The sequence below is a fragment of the Mustelus asterias genome, chromosome 4 (assembly GCF_964213995.1).
Source record: "Mustelus asterias chromosome 4, sMusAst1.hap1.1, whole genome shotgun sequence".
NCBI lineage: Eukaryota > Metazoa > Chordata > Chondrichthyes > Carcharhiniformes > Triakidae > Mustelus > Mustelus asterias.
The window spans coordinates 151,099,503-151,122,177 of NC_135804.1; positions in this window are offsets into that span (position 1 = coordinate 151,099,503).

Below are 22,675 nucleotides of genomic sequence, written 5' to 3' on the forward strand. Positions count from 1 at the left end.
GGGCGGAGAGATGGCAGATGGAGCTTAATCCGGACAAATGTGAGGTAATGCATTTTGGAAGGTCTAATACAGATAGGAAATATACAGTAAATGGCAGAACCCTTAGGAGTATTGATAGGCAAAGGGATCTGGGTGTACAGGTACACAGGTCACTGAAAGTGGCTATGCAGGTGGAGAAGGTAGTCAAGAAGGCATACGGCATGCTTGCCTTCATCAGCCGGGGTATTGAGTTTAAAAATTGGCAAGTCATGTTGCCGCTTTATGGAACCTTAGTTAGACCGCACTTGGAATATAGCATTCAATTCTGGTTGCCACACTACCAGAAGGATGTGGAGGCTTTGGAGAGGGTACAGAAAAGATTTACCAGGATGTTGCCTGGTATGGAGGGCATTAGCTATGAGGAGAGGTTGGAGAAACTTGGTTTGTTCTCACTGGAGCGACGAAGGTTGAGGGGCGACCTGATAGAAGTCTACAAGATTATGAGAGGCATGGACAGAGTGGATAGTCAGAAGCTTTTTCCCAGGGTGGAAGAGTCAATTACTAGGGGGCATAGGTTTAAGGTGCGAGGGGCAAGATTTAAAGGAGATGTACGAGGCAGATATTTTACACAGAGAGTTGTGGGTGCCTGGAACTCGTTGCCGGGGGAGGTAGTGGAAGTGGATACAGTAATGACTTTTAAGGAGCGTCTTGACAAGTACATGAATAGGATGGGAATAGGATGGTCCCCGGAAGGGTAGGGAGTTTTAGTTGAGTCGGGCAGCATGGTCGGTGCAGGCTTGGAGGGCCGAAGGGCCTGTTCCTGTGCTGTAATTTTCTTTGTTCTTTGTTCTTAGTAGATTCTTAATTCCAGATATTTTCTATTGAATTCAAATTCCACCATCTGCCTTGGCGGGATTCGAACCCGGATCTCCCAGAACGTTATCTGAGTTTCTGGATTAATAGTCTAGCGATAACACTACTAGGCCATCGCCTCCCCTTGGGTTAGTTTATTTGTACACATTCAAAATGTGAAAAATGTGTCACAACATGGCTTCCATACGCAGGCAGTAAAGAGAGGGATAGAGAAAAGGTAGTTTTACAGTGCAGTGATATTGCAAGAAGTATAATTTCATGTCACTCCCAGAGTCCAGAATCTCAAGGTCCAGTTCGGATGTCAGTCGGTTGAAAACCAATGCTGGATAATCCACCATTTTCCTGGTGAGATTGGCTTCACATGATGAGATAGGTGTTCAGAGATGAATCAGCTTAGTAGGTGATGGTACAGAATTCACAGCTAAGCAGAATAGATGAAGCCAGGTGTTCAACCTGGGCAAAGCCTCTTTTCTGTGTGGCTGCCAGTCAGATGGTAAACATCAGATAAAGCTTTGTAGTTCAGCAAGGCAGTGTCACTGATTCCACTGGCCCATGTCACATGACTCCCACCTCTCCACACTATCTTTAACAAAGGATGTATAACCATTGTCTGGGTCCTGAGATTGTTAAACATCTCAACCATTAAGAATTGAAAGAAAGGTTGCCAACAAGCAGACCTCTGTTGGCCAGCCCTGGGGTATGGCGGATGATCTTCATATAGCTATCTCTGAATTTGGCCTGTGCAGCCCACGGGAGTCGCTAGTGTCTCTTCAGAGATAACGAGGTATAGGTTTTCCTGATACTATCGTGCAGTTCCTTTTATTTGGGGGTCACAGACAGATATAGATTCAACCATGTAAGGATCTTTGTTCAGTTTTTTTTAATTTTAGAAATAACCATGAAGATATCTGTATATATTTGATAAAATGTTATTAGCCAAAGTAACAATCCATATTAATAATGATTGGCTCACACCCGGCTGGGGTGAGCAACGGGAGGGCAAATGGCTTTAGAAAATTGTACAATTGTAATACTGAGTGATGTCATTTCATAGTCATTTGGGACTGCCCCAAGTTTCTCTCCCTCGTACAAGCTTGGAAAATAAAGAAATGTCTTTAACCAGAGTACTGTCTCTGCGAGTCTTTGTGTTAGCTGAGTCATGATTAAGTGAAAGCCAGCGTAATACATAGTCCCTAGAAAATGCTTCTGCACACATGCCGTTGAAAAGCTGGCCTGACTCCATGAAAATTGTGGAGGTGCACGTGTGAGAGGCCACCCCTGCATTAGAGCTCACCAGGTTGGGAGTCCATTTCCTAGCACTGGCAAAAATTGCTGCTGCCAACATTGGAGGCAGGAGTCCCAGAAATGGATCCGGCCACCCATTTTTAAAAGCCTCCAAAGTCTGTCCAAATCAGTGCAAATCCAATCCTGACTGCAGTTTATTATGGAAATCGTAGGCCAAGAGTTTGAAATGATATAAAAGCACACAACATGTATTGGTATCATAATCCTTGACCGATGTCACCTTCTGGAGCTATTACAATGCAGGTGTTAGTAATGTCTATGGTGTGAGTGAAATATGGTAAAATAGCATTTGAATGGCATGAATTCAACTTACTGTGAGCTAACGGCAAGCTAGGAAACTGATAACAAGCTGAGTCAAATGTCGTAGTGGAAGTAGAAAAACAGTTCTGCATCCTGCAACTTTTCCAGTCTGGATATTTCAGTGAATGGCCGGCAGCCCTCAGTGGCATTGCTGATAAGTAGGCTGAGTTCCAGAGCATTATGGTAATAAATGGAATAGAAACATACAAACATAGAAAAACTACAGCACAAAACAGGCCCTTCGGCCCCACAAGTTGTGCCGAACATTCCCCTACCTTTTAGGCCTACCTATATCCCTCCATCCTATTAAGTCCCATGTACTCATCCAGGGGTCTCTTAAAAGACCCTATTGAGTTTGCCTCCACCACCACTGACAGCAGCCGATTCCACTCGCCCACCACCCTCTGTGTGAAAAACTTCCCCCTCACATTTCCCCTGTACCTACCCCCCAGCACCTTAAACCTCTGTCCTCTCGTAGCAGACATTTCCACCCTGGGAAAAAGCCTCTGAGAGTCCACCCGATCTATGCCTCTCAACATCTTATATACCTCTATTAGGTCTCCTCTCATCCTTCGTCTCTCCAAGGAGAAAAGACCGAGCTCCCTCAGCCTATCCTCATAAGACATGCCACTCAATCCAGGAAACATCCTTGTAAATCTCCTCTGCACCCTTTCAATCTTTTCCACATCCTTCCTGTAATGAGGCGACCAGAACTGAGCACAGTACTCCAAGTGGGGTCTGACGAGGGTCTTATATAGCTGCATCATTATCCCCGGACTCCGAAACTCAATCCCTCGATTGATAAAGGCCAGCACGCCATACGCCTTCTTAACCACCTCCTCCACCTGTGGGGCCGATTTTAGAGTCCTATGGACCCGGACCCCAAGGTCCTTCTGATTCTCCACAGTACTAAGAGTCTTTCCCTTTATATTGTACTCCTTCATCCCATTTGACCTACCAAAATGGACCACGACGCATTTATCTGGGTTGAAGTCCATCTGCCACTTCTCCGCCCAGTCTTGCATCCTATCTATGTCCCTCTGTAACTTCTGACATCCCTCCAGACTATCCACAACCCCACCAACCTTCGTGTCGTCGGCAAACTTACCAACCCATCCCTCCACTTCCTCATCCAGGTCATTTATGAAAATGACAAACAGCAAGGGTCCCAGAACAGATCCCTGGGGCACACCACTGGTGACCGACCTCCAATTAGAAAAAGACCCATCTATACCCACTCTCTGCCTCCTTTGGGCAAGCCAGTTCTGGATCCACCGGGCAGCAGCCCCTTGTTGTATGGAGATCAAGAAAAGGCACAGAATGGGAGATCTAGAAGTGAAGCACAATGGGGAAATTGGGGCGTGGGAGGGAGAAAGGGGGGTGTGAACAGGTGGAGACAGAGCACAGCAGACTGGGGGGTTGGGGGAGGAAATGGAGAAAGAGATGAAGAAATAATTACAGTAAGAATAGGCCAGTCAGCCTTATATTGAATGTGGATAAATTTATAGAGATCACCATGTCCAATAAAATTAATAGCCATCTAAAAGACATGGGCAAATTATGTTTGAAAAATGTAATGGACTTCTTTGAGGAAATAATGCAGTGTACTGATAAAGAGAATGCCAAAGAAGTTGTAAACATAGATTATCAAATGGTATTTGACAAAATGCCACACACGAGGCTTTCTGATAAGTTGAAGCATCTGGCATCATAGGGAGCGGCACAATTTGAAACAAGAGGATTAAAGGACAGAAAACAATGTGAAATGGTGAATGGATGTTTTCAGAATGGAAAAATTCTAATAGTAATGCTCCCCCAGTCAACAATGGGACCATTGTGCTTCTCAATTCGACAATTTACCTTCACAATCATGCCTTTCATGTTGGCAAACATCTGGACCTAGATCGCTGAAGACAGGGCTGCCAATAGTGGAGTGAATTTGTAGCATATAAAGAAGTTCCCAGTGGAAAGTGGACACGTTAGGAGCTGGAATGCAAGCCTGGCCATTTTAATCTCTTTTTCTTGGATGGTTGACATACCTACCAGGTGCAATGGTAGCAACACAAGTAAAGGTTAATTGGTCTCATCTGATTCAATTAGGAGCTGAATCCTCTCACTAGCCAACAATACTAACCCACCTTAAAACAATCATGGTTCCTGTTATATTCAGTTCCCATCCCTGTGGTGAAGTGGTATTGCCACTGGACGAGTAATCCAGAGAGCCAGGGTAAGCTCTGGGGTCCTGGATTTAAATCCCACCCATGGCAGAAGTTGTTTCTGTAGTGTAATGATGATCATGTTTGCTACCATGTGAAAGGTTGCGGGTTTGAAAGGGGGCAGAAATAACTACCCAATGGTGTTACCATCACTGAATCCCCCGCTGTCAACATCTTTGGGGTTACCATTGACCAGAAACTCCACTGGACCTACCACGTAAACACAGTGGCTACAAGAGCAGGTCAGAGGCTAGAAATACTGTGGCGAGTAACTCATCTCCTGACTCCCCAAAGCCTGTCCACCATCTACAAGGCACAAGTCAGGAGTGTGATGGAATACTCCCCACTTGCCTGGATGGGTGCAACACTCAAGAAGCTCGACACCATCCAGGACAAAACAGCCCACTCGACTGGAACCACATCAACAAACATTCAATCCCTCCATCACTGACGCTCAGTAGCAGCAGTGTGTACTATCTACAAGATGCACTGCAGCAATTCATCAAAGATCCTTAGGCAGCACCTTCCAAACCCACGACCACTTCCATCCAGAAGGACAAGGGCAGCAAATACATGGGAACATCACCACCTGCAAGTTCCCCTCCAAGCCACTCACCATCCTGACTTGGAAATATATCGCCGTTCCTTCGCAGTCAAAATCCTGGAATTCCCTCCCTAACGGCATTGTGGGTCAACCCACAGAACATGGACTGCAGCGATTCAAGAAGGCAGCTCACCACCACCTTCTCAGGGGCAACTAGGGATGGGCAATAAATGCTGGCCCGCCAGCAACGTCCATGTCCCACGAATGAATTTTAAAAATGGCAACTAGTGATGCCAGCAGAGTCTTTGTCAGGTAAGATGGAACCTTCATTTTATGGGACTTGGAGATGTAAAGAGTGCCCCTCCAGATGCCCTCCCCTTTTGCCTAAGGAAAGATTACCAAACACCCCCCATTGGCCTCCCCCCCCCCCCCAACTCCCCCATTTCCCCAACCTCTCCCCACAAAGTCCAATTGGCCAGGAGCTCTCCAGTCTCTGCAGCAACAGTGCTGCGTTGGGCGAACAGGATCTGCAATGAACCGGCCTGAGCCTAAGTCCAGGAACTGGAGGGCAAGGTTAGTATCAAGGGTCGCTGGGCAGAGAGAGTAGGGAAGGCCTCAAGGGTCACAAGGGGTGCAATGGGGGTCCCAGGGGAGAGGCTTGTCAATGGGAGGGAGGTCTCGATCTCACCAGGCCTTAAGGTCGGGGGGAACCCACAGACAGAAGTGCACTTCTGATGGAGGTGCCCCAACCCCCCGACCTACCTTCCCACTTCCTACCCAAGATCTAAGTTTGTTTATTTGCACTCTTTTACCATGAAGGCCTGCTGAACCTGCCAGCTCAAAAATCGGCCCTTCAATAGCCAATAATTAGTCACTAAAGTGCCTCAAATGGGGCAAAGACGGGCTTTTTGCACTTAAAATCACTGTATGATCAGAGCGGACGAGAACCAGAGGGAATCCTGTTCCTGAAATTTTACACCCCCCCAGACACCCAAAAACCCAATGGTGAGGGAGCATAAAATTCAGGCCATACATTCCTTTGATTCTTGATATCAGCTGTTTTTTTTGTGCCAGTCCATCCAAAAATGTTAATAAAGCCATTAATGATGTGGTAATCAGATCACGTATTACACCATGATGCCAAGAGTTACTCAAGACAAACCAATAGTCAGGCTCAAATGACCATTTGGAAGTTATTTCATATTTGTTTGATTTTATAAGGAACTAATTCAACATGATCTCCAAACTCACAACCGTTATCATCCAGGATGACAAGGGCAGCAGACACATGGGAACACCACCGCCCGAAACTTATCCTCCAATCCATTCACCACCCTAATTTGAAAATATATCGCCATTCCTTCACTGTTGCTGCGTCAAAATCTTGGAACTCCCTCCCTAACAGCACTGTGGATGTACCTACACCACAGGTACAAGAAGACGGCTCACCACCACCTTCTCAAAGGCATTTAGGGATAGGTAATACTTTGATTCAGCAATCATTTATGATTTTGGCATTTCTGTTTGTTCCTGCAGTTTGAAAAAGATGAGCTGCACAGTTTTAAGCTCAATTTGAACCCCTTTATTTTACTAATATGCCAGCTGCTGAATCATGTAGCTCCACATTCACATAAATGCCAGTTCAGATTTTTTGAAATTGCTTGTAAGAACGGTGTGAAATTTGTTCCAGAGAATCTTCGATCAGATTTGCTGCGTATGGTTGCTGTGGGCTGGTGCAGTGGAGTAACCCACTCTCAAGGTTAGCATGACCTGGTTTCAAATTTAGCCCAGAACGATTGGATTGAATTTAATCCAGAATGATGCAGTTGAGTTTATCTGAGAATTGGATTAAGTGATTTTGTCAACAAATGGGATTCAGTGTTACTGGGGGAAAAAAAGAATCAAAGGTCAAGAATTTACTTCCAGGATAGGAAGCCAACATGCGGCCTGTTCCCGGGTTCTGATCCCGGTCTGGAAGGGGTTGTAGCCAGGGCTCATCATTTTTACAGAGAAAGGCTGACAGGAGGGCAGGTTGCATCACCGAATAGCAGCACAGGTGCAGGATGGAGAAAGGACTCCGTGAATTCAGGCCCTGTTTAAAGGCATCACAGCTGCCATCACTGAGGCCACAACTTGAAAAAAAAATGCAAGAACCATGGAGAGGGCAGGATAGGTAGAGACCTGGAATCTGCGGCAGGGTTGCCCCTCGCTTCAGAGATGCTAACCTTGAGGCCCTCCTCAAGGTTATGAGGGATCAGAGGGAGAGCCTCTTTCTGAAAGGGGAATAGGCCACCCAGCCAAACTAAACAGGTATGGATTAAGATGGCTGAGAGCACTTTCAGCAGATCTGTGTTCCAGAGGAACTGGATGCAGTGCCATTGAAAAGTTTGATGACCTTTCTCACTCTGGCAAGGTGAGTGCCACTTATGACAGACCTCTTGCTGATGCACCATAGAATCATAGAAACCCTACAGTGCAGAAGGAGGCCATTCGGCCCATCGAGTCTGCACCGGCCACAATCCCACCCAGGCCCTACCCCCACATATTTACCCGCTAATCCCGCTAACCTACGAATCTCAGGACTCTCAGGGGCAATTTTTAACCTGGCCAATCAACCTAACCCGCACATCTTTGGACTGTGGGAGGAAACCGGAGCACCCGGAGGAAACCCACGCAGACACGAGGAGAATGTGCAAACTCCACACAGACAGTGACCTGAGCCGGGAATCGAACCCAGGACCCTGGAGCTGTGAAGCAGCAGTGCTAACCACTGTGCTACCGTGCCGCTCCTCACCAGCTGAGGAGCCCAAAGGCCACAACATGGGGGAGGCGATGGCCTGGTGGTATTATTGTTAGACTATTAATCCAGCAACTCAGCTAATGTTCTGGGGACCCGGGATCGAATCCTGCCACGGCAGCTGGTGGAATTTGAATTCAATAACAAAAAAGACATCTGGAATTAAGAATCTACTGATGACCATGAAACCATTGTCGATTGTCGGAAAAACCCATCTGGTTCACTCATGTCCTTTATGGAAGGAAATCTGCTGTCCTTACCTGGTCTGGCCTACATGTGACTCCAGAGCCACAGCAATGTTGTTGACTCTCAACTGCCCTCCAAGGGTATCTAGGGATGGGCAATAAATGCTGGCCAGCCAGCGATGCCCATGTCCCACAATGAATTTAAAAAGAATATTGCCCCTTAGCATGGGAAGGTTGTGTGCCCTGGGTACTTATTTCCCAAAGCAGTGCTGAGGATTTGTCTGCATTGGTACATGCTGCTTCTTCTGTATATCAACTCCTGACATGAGTGAAAAAGGCTGGCGCTGCCTTATCTCCCTTTCTCTCTTGTCCGTACTGAGGGAAAGGGCTCACAATGATAGGATGAGGCTCTGACTGAAGGAAGAGTGCCCGAACTCCACAACATCACTCCCATGGAGGGTGGAAATCAAAAAGGCGGCCCTTTCAGGTTGAGGAAGGAGAGATGGGTATGCCTGTTAGAGCAGGTGGAAAAGTACAGAGGTATGTAAATGAGGGTGGGGGGTGGGGGGGGGGGGGTGCACTCCTCCCCATCCAACAACACGCCAAAAAGGGAAGCCTCAGCACGACAGAGGGCTCTGCTGTCCAAGGCTCATGATCTCCTTCTTGTATCTCCCACAGATTCTGACATGGGTCGGGGGAGGATGGAGGGAAATGCCTGAGTCCTGGAAAGGCACTGGGACCATCACAAGGAACTGAGAGAACAAAGCCGGAGATACCAGATCTTACAAATACACCTTCCACCAGCATAAATCGAATCACATCAGTGATTTGTCTTCTGTGGTTTGATAGGTTGACACTGGGTGGTGAATACGATAGTAATGCACAAGGAGTGAGGGAGGCAGGGGCCTTGTGGGCAGTTCCCCCTCAGAGGATGGAGGGCACACACAGCCCTGACTAGCTGCGCACTGATACAGGACTGGGAGTTACAAGAAAGGAGGGTCTGCCTTGACCAGTAGCGAGAGATGTTCTCCTCAAAGCCAAGTTTCCCGAGGCAATGCTGGGTCATGGTCTGAGAATGGAAAGGTCCATCCAACTCCCCTGAGCCACCATGGCTCAGTACATTAAATGCAGCAGCTCCTCCATTGACACAGTCACCAATCTCATGGAGATCCACACATCACAGCACGCTGAATGGATCCAGGAAAGGTGCACTGACAGGCAGTAGCAATCAGTGGTGGCTGATGGCACAGGGGATTTTAAAGGGGAGATTAGTTACACCCGAACCGTGCTTCCACTCCAGTGATCCGGAGTGCCACCCGAGAGCTGACCCTGTCACTGATGTGAATGAGGGTTAACACGGACACTCAAACTGCATGGACTCTGCAGCGAATGGGAAGCCATATTGTGATAATCAGGAGTCTGTCCCGGCCCCGTGTGCCTGACCTGCAGCACGTTGCTGGAAGACAATGTTGCAGCAACACCCATGGCAATGGTTCAAGGGTGTGCAATGGCCACACCCACACACCAACCTGTATTCTCTCTCCCTGCCAGTCATGTTCATGATGCCAATGGCAGGCAACTTAATCAGATGATACATGGCATCCCAGATTGTGTTCTGTTGACAGCATTTACAAGTGGGAAGACTGGCCCCAGTGAGGGAGTGTGTTAGGTTTTTTAGGTAACATTAAAACTGACAAATCCCCAGGGCCTGATGGCATCTATCCTAGACTGTTCAGGGAGACGAGAGATGAAATTGCTGGGCCTCTGACGGAAATCTTTGTCTCTTCATTGGACACAGGTGAGGTCCCTGAGGATTGGAGGATAGCGAATGTGGTACCATTATTTAAGAAGGGTAGCAGGGATAACCCGGGTAATTATAGGACAGTGAGCTTGACGTCCGTGGTAGGGAAGTTGTTGGAGAGGATTCTTAGAAACAGGATGTATGCGCATTTAGAACGGAACAATCTCATTAGTGACAGACAGCATGGTTTTGTAAGAGGGAGGTCGTGCCTTACAAATTTGGTGGAGTTTTTTGAGGAAGTGACAAAAACGATTGACGAAGGAAGGGCCGTGGATGTCGTCTATATGGATTTCAGTAAGGCATTTGACAAAGTCCCTCATGGCAGGTTGGTTAAGAAGGTTAAGGCTCATGGGATACAAGGAGAAGTGGCTAGATGGGTAGAAAACTGGCTTGGCCACAGGAGACAGAGGGTAGCGGTCGAAGGGTCTTTTTCCGGCTGGAGGTCTGTGACCAGTGTTGTTCCGCAGAGCTCTGTACTGGGACCTCTGCTATTTGTGATATATATAAATGATTTCGAAGAAGGTGTAACTGGTGTTATCAGCAAGTTTGCGGATGACACGAAGATGGCTGGACTTGCGGATAGCGATGAGCATTGTCGGACAATACAGCAGAATATAGATAGGCTGGAAAATTGGGCGGAGAAATGGCAGATGGAATTTAATCCAGATAAATGCGAAGTGATGCATTTTGGAAGAACTAATGTAGGGGGGGAGTTATACAATAAATGGCAGAGCCATCAAGAGTATAGAAACACAGAGGGACCTCGGTGTGCAAGTCCACAAAATTCTTGAAGGTGGCAGCACAGGTGGAGAAGGTGGTGAAGAAGGCATATGGTTTGCTTGCCTTTATAGGACGGGGTATAGAGTATAAAAGCTGGAGTCTGATGTTGCAGCTGTATAGAACGCTGGTTCGGCCACATTGGGAGTACTGCGTCCAGTTCTGGTCGCCGCACTACCAGAAGGACGTGGAGGCTTTAGAGAGAGTGCAGAGAAGGTTTACCAGGATGTTGCCTGGTATGGAGGGTCTTAGCTATGAGGAGAGATTGGGTAAACTGGGCTTATTCTTCCTGGAAAGACGGAGAATGAGGGGAGGCCTAATAGAGGTGTACAAAATTATGAAGGGGATAGATAGGGTGAACAATGGGAAGCTTTTTCCCAGGTCGGAGGTGACGATCACGAGGGGTCACGGGTTCAAGGTGAGAGGGGCGAGGTATAACTCAGATATCAGAGGGACGTTTTTTACACAGAGGGTGGTGGAGGCAGACACGCTGGCATCGTTTAAGACTTACCTGGATAGTCACGTGAGCAGTCTGGGAATGGAGGAATACAAACAAATGGTCTAGTTGGACCAATGAGCGGCACAGGCTTGGAGGGCCGAAGGGCCTGTTTCCTGTGCTGTACTGTTCTTTGTTCTTTGTTCATGTGACAATAATAAATCAAATCAAATCAAAATCAAACTTCCCTCAGCGCTAGCCCACTGAGACTGGGCTAAACTCTGGAGTCCCTCTGCATTCCGTGAGCAAACCAGGCTCTGGAGCCCCTCAGCAATAACCCTCTGAGCCTGAGCTAAGTTGTTGATGCCCACAGCCAGGGCCTGTTGTGTCTCCAGAATGCCAGCAACATCCATGGTCATGGACCGATGTGCCTCCAGGATGCCAGCGACACCCTTGACAGTGGCCTGCTGTGTCTCTGGCATGGCCTGCTGTGTCTCTGCTATGGCCTGCTGTGTCTCTGCTATGGCCTGCTGTGTCTCTGCTATGGCCCACTGTGTCTCTGCTATGGCCTGCTGTGTCTCTGCCATGGCCTGCTGTGTCTCTGCCATGGCCCGCTGTGTCTCTGCCATGGCCTGCTGTGTCTCTGCTATGGCCCACTGTGTCTCTGCTATGGCCTGCTGTGTCTCTGCTATGGCCCACTGTGTCTCTGCTATGGCCTGCTGTCTCTCTGCTATGGCCCACTGTGTCTCTGCTATGGCCTGCTGTGTCTCTGCTATGGCCCACTGTGTCTCTGCTATGGCCTGCTGTGTCTCCAGGATGGCCCACTGTGTCTCTGCTATGGCCTGCTGTGTCTCCAGGATGGCCCACTGTGTCTCTGCTATGGCCTGTTGTGTCTCCAGGATGGCCCACTGTGTCTCTGCTATGGCCTGTTGTGTCTCCAGGATGGCCCACTGTGTCTCTGCTATGGCCTGCTGTGTCTCCAGGATGGCCCACTGTGTCTCTGCTATGGCCTGCTGTGTCTCCAGGATGGCCCACTGTGTCTCTGCTATGGCCTGTTGTGTCTCCAGGATGGCCCACTGTGTCTCTGCTATGGCCCACTGTCTCTGCTAAGGCCCACTGTGTCTCTGCTATGGCCCACTGTGTCTCTGCTATGGCCCGCTGTGTCTCCAGGATGGCCTGCACCCTGTCACCCATGAGGCCAAATCCTTGACCCGGACTTTCCACTGCGGACGCCACCCTTGCAGTGTTGGCCTGGTTCACACGCTGTGTTGGCATCACCTCCTGCAACACTCTGACTCCTCAAAACAGTCTTGCAGTCGCAATATGTCGCTGACATCACATCCACATCCCCGGGTTTGCTGGTGCATCTCCATCAGCTTCAGGAAGAACGAACCCTGAGTCTTGGCATCTGGCTTGGGGACCGCTGAATCCTCACCTCCGGCAGACTTCTGTGTGCCCGAGCCCTCGGTTGTGCCCACCTCCAGCCAATGTGCATCAGCGGCTGTGATGTGCTCACCAGTTAGTGACCCAGAAGCCTCAGCACCAGCATGCCCCACCATGGTGATAGTCTCTGTGTTGGTGGGTTGTGTTGTCCAGTCTGAGCCGATTCACTGGTGCTGTCCTCAGAGGCTTCCTCACGGCCTCCCTCCGAGGTGTCCTGGGGAATCTCCGCAGGAGAGGCAGCCACACCAGAAGGGCCTGGGACATCAGGATCATCCGTTGTAAGAAAGGGCACACATTCGGGGAAGGGAGGGAGAACAGCCCGCCCAGCATGGCACTTACTTCAAAGAAGAACTTAGGAATAGGGTTCAGTTCAATTGCATGTCAGACACCGACCTGGCTGTCGGCTCCACTTTCCCTGCCAGATCCAGGGTGCGCTGCTCAAACCCCATCAGCAGGCGCAGCTCACGCATTCCACCACCAGTTTTCTCTCTCGCGGAGTTTATGTGCGATTTTCTCCTGTTGGGGACATCAGGGGGATTAAAATCATGATGTATGGAAGGGCATGGGTGCAATGAGTGTCAGGTAGTGGGGGCACTCGGGTGGACCATTTTGGGGAACTCTGCCGCAGAAGGCTGCAAAGGCCAGATCATTGAGTGTGTTTAAGACAGAGATAGATTGGTTCCTGACCAAACAGGGGTTATGGGGAAAAGGCAGGAGGATGGGCATGAGAAAAATATCAGCCATGATTGAAGAGCAAAGCAGACTCGATGGGCCGAGTGGCCTAATTCTGTTCGTTTGTCTTATGGTCTTATGGGGTGCTGATGGGGGGCGGGGGGGGGGGGGTGGGGGGGGGCGGGTTCCACAGGTTTTGGAGGCAGTGCTGGGGTTGTGGTTGGTGGTTGCCCTTGAGGTGTCTGGGGATGGTTTCACATTGTTAGCGTAGCACATGTACAGATTTCAGAATTGGGATGCTCATTCACCCTTGTTGCCCGAAGAAGGTCGTCCATCTTTTTGCGGCACTGGTCTCTGGAACGACATGCAGTGCCTCAGCACTTACAGCTGTGGCCACAGCCTCCCAGATGGCATTGGCTGTGTGACCCCTTGGGCAATGTCCTTCAGTGGGGTTGAGCAATTCGTGCCTCTCTGCAATTACATCCAGCAGGCGGGCCTGCTTAACCTGGGGGCAAAATCTGGGGGCACTTAAAGAACAAAGAACAATACAGCACAGGAACAGGCCCTTCGGCCCTCCAAGCCTGCGCCGCTCCCTGGTCCAAACTAGACCATTCTTTTGTATCCCTCCATTCCCACTCCGTTCATGTGGCTATCTAGATAAGTCTTAAACGTTCCCAGTGTGTCCGCCTCCACCACCTTGCCCGGCAGCGCATTCCAGGCCCCCACCACCCTCTGTGTAAAACACATCCTTCTGATAGCCGTGTTAAACCTCCCCCACCTCACCTTGAACCTATGACCCCTTGTGAACGTCACCACCGACCTAGGAAAAAGCTTCCCACCGTTCACCCTATCTATGCCTTTCATAATTTTATACACCTCTATTAAGTCTCCCCTCATCCTCCGTCTTTCCAGTGAGAACAACCCCAGTTTACCCAATCTCTCCTCATAACTAAGCCCCTCCATACCAGGCAACATCCTGGTAAACCTCCTCTGCACTCTCTCTAAAGCCTTCACGTCCTTCTGGTAGTGTGGCGACCAGAACTGGACGCAGTATTCCAAATGTGGCCGAACCAACATTCTATACAACTGCAACATCAGACCCCAACTTTTATACTCTATGCCCCGTCCTATAAAGGCAAGCATGCCATATGCCTTATTCACTACCTTCTCCACCTGTGACATCACCTTCAAGGATCTGTGGACTTGCACACCCAGGTCTCTCTGCGTATCTACACCCTTTATGGTTCTGCCATTTATCGTATAGCTCCCCCGTACGTTAGTTCTACCAAAATGCATCACTTCGCATTTATCTGGATTGAACTCCATCTGCCATTTCTTTGCCCAAATTTCCAGCCTATCTATATCCTTCTGTAGCCTCTGACAATGTTCCTCACTATCTGCAAGTCCAGCCATTTTCGTGTCGTCCGCAAACTTACTGATCACCCCAGTTACACCTCCTTCCAGATCGTTTATATAAATCACAAACAGCAGAGGTCCCAATACAGAGCCCTGTGGAACACCACTAGTCACAGGCATCCAGCCGGAAAAAGACCCTTCCACTACCACCCTCTATCTTCTGTGACCAAGCCAGTTCTCCACCCATCTAGCCACCTCCCCCTCTATCCCATGAGATCCAACCTTTTGCACCAACCTACCATGAGGGACTTTGTCAAACGCTTTACTAAAGTCCATATAGACGACATCCACGGCCCTTCCCTCGTCAACCATTCTAGTCAGTTCTTCAAAAAACTCCACCAGGTTAGTGAGGCATGACCTCCCTCTCACAAAACCATGCTGACTATCGTTAATGAGTTTATTCCTTTCTAAATGCGCATACATCCTATCTCTAAGAATCCTCTCCAACAACTTCCCTACCACGGACGTCAAGCTCACCGACCTATAATTCCCAGGTTATCCTTCCTACCCTTCTTAAATAACGGGACCACATTAGCTATCCTCCAATCCTCTGGGACCTCAACTGTGTAAGAGGTTTAACAACACCAGGTTAAAGTCCAACAGGTTTATTTGGTAGCAAAAGCCACACAAGCTTTTGGAGCTCCAAGCCCCTTCTTCAGGTGAGTGGGAATTCTGTTCACAAACAGGGCATATAAAGACACAGACTCAATTTACATGAATAATGGTTGGAATGCGAATACTTACAGCTAATCAAGTCTTTAAGAAACAAAACAATGTGAGTGGAGAGAGCATCAAGACAGGCTAAAAAGATGTGTATTGTCTCCAGACAAGACAGCCAGTGAAACTCGGCAGGTCCAGGCAAGTGATAGCCAAGTTCCACACACATGAGGATGGCCTCAACTGGGATATTGGGTTCATGTCACACTATCTGTAACCCCCACAGTTGCCTGGACCTGCCGAGTTTCACTGGCTGTCTTGTCTGGAGACAATACACATCTTTTTAGCCTGTCTTGATGCTCTCTCCACTCACATTGTTTTGTTTCTCAAAGACTTGATTAGCTGTAAGTATTCGCATTCCAACCATTATTCATGTAAATTGAGTCTCTGTCTTTATATGCCCTGTTTGTGAACAGAATTCCCACTCACCTGAAGAAGGGGCTTGGAGCTCCAAAAGCTTGTGTGGCTTTTGCTACCAAATAAACCTGTTGGACTTTAACCTGGTGTTGTTAAACCTCTTACTGTGTTTACCCCAGTCCAACGCCGGCACCTCCACACCTCAACTGTGTCCAGTGACGAGACAAAGATTTGCGTCAGAGGCCCAGCGATTTCATCTCTCGTCTCCCTGACAGCCTTGGATAGATTCCATCAGGCCCTGGGGATTTGTCAATCTTTATATTCCCTAAAAAACCTAACACTTCCTCCCTTGTAATGGAGATTTTCGCTAACGGGTCAACACTCCCCTCCGAGACACTCCCAGTCAACACATCCCTCTCCTTTGTGACTACCCCCGATGCAAAGTATTAGAACATAGAACATAGAACAGTACAGCACAGAACAGGCCCTTCGGCCCACAATGTTGTGCCGAGCTTTATCTGAAACCAAGATCAAGCTATCCCACTCCCTATCATCCTGGTGTGCTCCATGTGCCTATCCAATAACCGCTTAAATGTTTCTAAAGTGTCTGACTCCACTATCACTGCAGGCAGTCCATTCCACACCCCAACCACTCTCTGCGTAAAGAACCTACCTCTGATATCCGTCCTGTATCTCCCACCACGAACCCTATAGTTATGCCCCCTTGTAATAGCTCCATCCACCCGAGGAAATAGTCTTTGAACGTTCACTCTATCTATCCCCTTCATCATTTTATACACCTCTATTAAGTCTCCCCTCAGCCTCCTCCGCTCCAGAGAGAACAGCCCTAGCTGTTCATTTAGGATCTTCCCTACTTCTTTGGGCTCTAAGCATAATTCCCCACTTTTGTCCCTGAGAGGTCCGATTTTCTCCTTTGTGCCATCTTCCTGGGCCCGACTGCCCATGCATCCACACTTGCAGCTTATGTACAGCTCTGCCTTGTTCAGGGACTTGGTTTCAATAGCAGGTGAGCCATCTCCAAAGGTACTGATTGGGTTTACTGAGTAAGGTACTGTGTCCAGGGTGGGGGCTGCTGGGGGGGGATTGGGGGGAAATGCTCAAGGGTCTCACTCAACAAGGAATGCTCACAGGCAGGGGGTGTGAATGGCAGCACAGCGCCCTCTGTGTGAAAGGCAGCAGTGAGGCCAGCGCTTTGTGGATGAACTGTGTGGGGGGGGGAACTGCATATGGGTAAAATGGGGGGAGCAGCCAACTGTGGTGGGAGGCAGGGAGAGGGGAATGGATGGGGAGTCCAGCGATGTCTGGGTCAGTGGGGGATGGGAAGCCAGGAGGTCAGCGATGTCCAGTCAGGGGGGGATGGTGAGGCCAGCGATAAGGCCAGCAATATCCTTGGGGGGGTTGAGGCCAGCGGTGTCAATGTTGGGAGGATTTGTTTAGCGATCTCCCAGAGATCAGCGCATGCACAGGGTGGCCCGCTCAGTGTGCTGATTTCAGCCTATTCAGTGCCCCCCCCCACACAGCCCACCTCCCATCCCACCATAACTTCTCAGAGTGATTCACACTCGGGCGCTCTGCAGTGCTCAGAGTTTGGCAGATTCATTTTGAAAATCCTGCTAAGAAATTGGCAAGATTTACTCCAGTTTTCACGGGAGTTTGGCACTTCGAATTTTTTTGGGAGAATCCCGGCCATAATCTCTGGAGTATTCCCAGTGCCATGTGCAATAAGTGAATACAGAAAGAGGAAGATAAGGCAGATGAATGTGTGCTGGAAAAATGGGGCTGTGGGAGGCACCGGGACTGGCTCTGGGGCACCTGTAGAAGCCTAACCGGTTGCACCTGAACAGAGCTGGGACTGAGATCCTTGCAATGCATTCTGCTAGTGCTGTTTGGGGGGCTTTAAACTAACTCAGAAGGAGTGTGGGAACTAGGAGAGAATGTTAACGAGTAATACTAAAGTGTACAAAATACTGGCAGACATCGATAAAGTTAGAATAGAGAATAAAAAATTAATAAACAGATTCAGATTAAGGAGAAAAGTATTGAAGTCTAAATCAAGGTTTGACTACATATATGGAAGGGAGTGGTAGTGTTAACGTCACTTATCCAGAGATCCAGGGTAATTCTCTGGAGACAGGAGTTCAAATCCCGCCACGGCAGATGGTGAAGTTTGAATTCAATAAAAATCTGGAATTGAAAGTCTAATGTTGACCATGAAACCATTGTTAGTTGTTGTAAAATCCCATCAGATTCACTCATGCCCTTTAGGGAAGGAAATCTTCCATCCTTACCCGGTCTGACCTACATGTGACTCCAAATCTACAGCAATGTGGTTGACTGTCCTCAGCGGTGGGCATTACATTGTTATTCTATTCTGCCAAATTACAGGTGCAGATTGCCTTGTGGAATTAAGATGTTGTGGCAACAACAGAGACCTGACTCAAGGAAGGGTAAGACTGGGTGTTAAATATTCCTGACTACAAGGTGTTCAAGAAAGAACAGGCGTTGGAGTGTGGCGATTAGGGGAATTTCACAGTAACTTCTTTGCACTGTTAATGTAAGCCTACTTGTGACAGAAAATAAACTTATAAACTTATTAATTCCACTCACATTGTTTTGTTTCTTAAAGACTTGATTAGTTGTAAGTATTCGTATTCCAATCATTATTCATGTAAATTAAGTCTGTGTCTTTATATGCTCTGTTTGTGAACAGAATTCCCACTCACCTGAAGAAGGGGCTTAGAGCTCCGAAAGCTTGTGTGGCTTTTGCTACCAAATAAACCTGTTGGACTTTAACCTGGTGTTGTTAAACTTCTTACCAAGAAAGAAAGGGCAGAGAAAAAAGGATGCAAGTTGCTGATATTGGTTAAGGAGAGCATGCTAGAGAAAGGCAATGTCCCAGCTCACCAACATTATTCTCCATACTTTATGCATCTATCTGCCTGCATTGCAGAAAGGCGATCCCTCATAGCCCTTCTTAGTCCATTTCTTCTCATACCAGACACTATTGCAATGTTATTGATCATGATGGGATTATTTGAGCCATGAATGACTAGATTCACCATGGGGGCACGGTGGCGCAGTGGTTAGCACTGCTGCCTCAGAGCAACAGGGACCCAGGTTTGATTCCCGGCTTGGGTCACTGTCTGTGCGGAGTCTGCACGTTCTCCCCGTGTCTGCGTGGGTTTCCTCCGGGTGCTCCAGTTTTCTCCCACAGTCTGAAAGACATGCTGGTTAGGTGCATTGGCCGTGCTATATTCTCCCTCAGTGTACCCGAACAGGCTTTGGAGTGTGGCGATTAGGGGAATTTCACAGTAACTTCTTTGCACTGTTAATGTAAGCCTACTTGTGACGGAAAATAAACTTATAAACTTATTAATTCGAGCTGTGGTGTTGGCATTGAATTTAATCAAGAAGGATAGGAATGAATTGAATTGATTGGATTGATGAAATGAAGGCAGCTGCTGGCTGTTGAGCTTTTATAAGGCTGGATTTTGGGCAGAGTGGGTCCATTCTGCCTGGCACAGACTCAAACAATAAACATACCCACTAATTCTGGTAATGACTGGCACTAACCTGAAATCCAGGGAGGAACTCATATGCGGGGGATAGAAAATGTTGCACTGCTATTCCAAAATTTGAATTAAGTCGCAGATCTGAGGAAGACGAGGAAGACTTTTGCTCTAATAGCATGGCAGATCCTAACTTTAACATCCCACACCCTGGGCATCCACCTTCCATGACATGACCTTCTCTAACAGGGTGGATATGGAGAAGATTTGTCCTCCGCTGGTGGAATGAATGGACAATATAACCTTAGAATTAGAGTCAGACCAAAATCAAGATGCACTCTATTACACAAAGGATTGTAGAAATCTGGGATTCCCCCCCCCACCCCCCCCACCCCCCCCCCCCCACCCCCCCCCCCCCCCCTCCCCTCCCCACCCCTCCCCCCTCCAGCCCCCAATGTGGAGACATCCTTCTCCAACTTTTTTAAAATTTAAAATAAAAAAACAGATCCAGCAGCTGGACAACCGGTTTGTTTTTCTGGGGAAATGGCCTCACAGTTGGGACTTTGGCAATTGACCCTAACAGTCATTAACAAGGTCAATTATCTCCCTGTCTCTTGAAGGCAGATCAGTTTGTCCTACACACCTTCAGAAAAATGGCCCAGGGTGGATGGAACCAGAGAACATGCACAACAACTTGCCTGCCTCATTGTGAATCCCATTGGGGCTGAAGATTTAGACCTGCTCCTTTTTAATGGAGCACTAAGTTTATAAATACTGGCTAAGAAGCCTTCTGTTCCTGGAAAAAAACTAATGTTTTAGTTGGCAAAAGTTAAACTTTTCCATTATAATAGAATAATTTCACATATTTTAAAAATAAAAATTAATTTTTATATTTGTTGATAATATTTCATCTTCTCCCTTAATCCCATGTATAAATCTGAATTCATTGATTTTGCTTTTTGTAAAATTCTTTCACGTCTTGGTTTGCTGTCTGTGAAAATACTTCAGTGTGACTGGCTGCTTACCCTGCCTGATGACATCACTGCTGCTAGACCCCTGGAGAATCCCTTGATGGTGCCAAATTGCAGTAAGCATTGGGAAAGGGGAAATCCACACCACACAGATCATTAGATGTTTGTGAACAACTTTCTTCAAGGTCAACAATGAAATCCTGGCCAGGCATTTGAAATTCTTCTCATCACTCTTCAGCAGATATGAACACATTTAAATTAAAGGGCTGAATACTGCTGCCAAAATGGTATCATAATGTTTATATTATCATTTCAGGAAGCTACAGTTTCCCAGAGTCAATCTCAGCAGCAATTCTCCTATGCATCTCATAGAAGTAAATTAAAAAGTTTATTTATTAGTCACAAGTAGGCTTACTTTAACACTGCAATGAAGAAAAAAAATGCTTACTGTGAAAATCCCCCAGTCGCCACACTCTGGCACCTGTTCAGGTACACTGAGGGAGAATTTAGCATGGCCAATTCACCTAACCTGCACATCTTTGGACTGTGGGAGGAAACCGGAGCACCCGGAGGAAACCCATGCAGACACGGGGAGAACATGTGAACTCCATACAGACAGTGGCCAAGCCGGGAATCGAACCCGAGTCCCTGGCACTGTGAGGGACTAACCATTGTGCCACTTGCCACCCCCATTAGCCATGGAGACTGAAATGATGTACGCATTCTTTCTGACATCTTCCAGTGTTCTGGCGTGGTGAACTGAATATTCTCGATAGAAGTTCCCACCCAAATCTTGTAATTTTATCATTCTCAAGTTACCGTGCTTGGATCTGGTGAGGTAATATTTCTGGGGACTGTCGCGAATTTGAGAAAATTGTTGTTTGAACGTTGCGTCAATCAGATGTGAAGTGTGATACATCATGCTTCATACCTTAATTTACTGGATTGCTTTCAATACATTTGAAACATTTTACTGCAATTATAGAGCTTAAATTCAATATGTGGCCTATTAAGAATCGGTAATTCCAATAGCTTTGTAAGTCTCGACAGATGGAAAACCAGCATTAACGTTTTTATATAATAACCCAAGAGAGCTTGAAATGATTTGTCGTTAAATCCGACATGTGGTTTCTACAGTTACACCTAATGGGTTCATTGCTCGCACAGAAAAGCTCACAGGAAATAGAAGGGATACATTTCCTAAGTTCATGTTATAACTGGCAGGAGGGATGCACCTTTTATCTCTAGTTTCACTACTCAATGGTCACAACATATATTTAAATGATTTTTCCAGACAGCTATATTGTCAGATAGGTGCTTTACCTATTAATCTCAATGAACACTCAATGCCTAAGTTTCTTTAATGAATAGCTACATTTTTAATTTATATAAAACCAGACTTGTCAATTAGAAATGTAATGCTCATTAATGTGCAGTATAAAATATGAAAGGAGAATAATTAATCTTCCCAAACACCCAAACTCACACTAAAAAAAAGAGGCATTTTGCCAAAGGTTAAAAGTCAAGGGTTCAAGGGAAAAGGAGAGGATGGAGTACTTAAAATGGTTGGTGTCTCAGCACTGATCTACAAAACAATCACTGAATCCTGCACAACTAGCATATATTAAGCTGATCTTTCTCTTCACCCTATCTGTAACTGCAACATTATATTCTGCATGTTATCCTTTACCTCTCACCAATGTACTCTATGAATGGTATGCTTTGTCTGCATAGCGCACAAGAGACAATATTTTTCACTGTATCCTAATATATGTGACAATAATAAATCAAATCAAATTCTCTTATGAAGATGATGAACATAAACTGGAACAGGATCATTTTTAAATTATTTCATGGGATGTAGGCAGCGCTGGGAGGGGCCAGCAGTTATTGGCCATCCCTAATTGCCCTTGAACTGAATAGCTCACTCGGTCATTTCAGAAGATGTTTAAGAGTCATAGAAACTAGAAGCAGGAGGAGGTCATGTGGCTCCGCCACTCATTATGATCATCGCTGATCATCAAATTCAATATCCTGATCCCCCATTCCTGCCATATCCCTTGATCCCTTTAGCCCCAAGAGCTATATCTAATTTCTTCTTTGACAATGTTTTGGCCTCAACTACTTTCTACAAGAACGTAAGAACTAGGAGCAGGAGTAGGCCATCTGGTCCCTCGAGCCTGCTCCGCCATTCAATAAGATCATGGCTAATCTTTTCGTGGACCCGCCCATTCACCATAACCCTTAATTCTTTTACTGTTCATAAATGTATTTATCCTTGCCTTAAAATATTCAATGAGGTAGCTTCAACTGCTTCACTGGGCAGGGAATTCCACAGATTCACAATCCTTTGTGT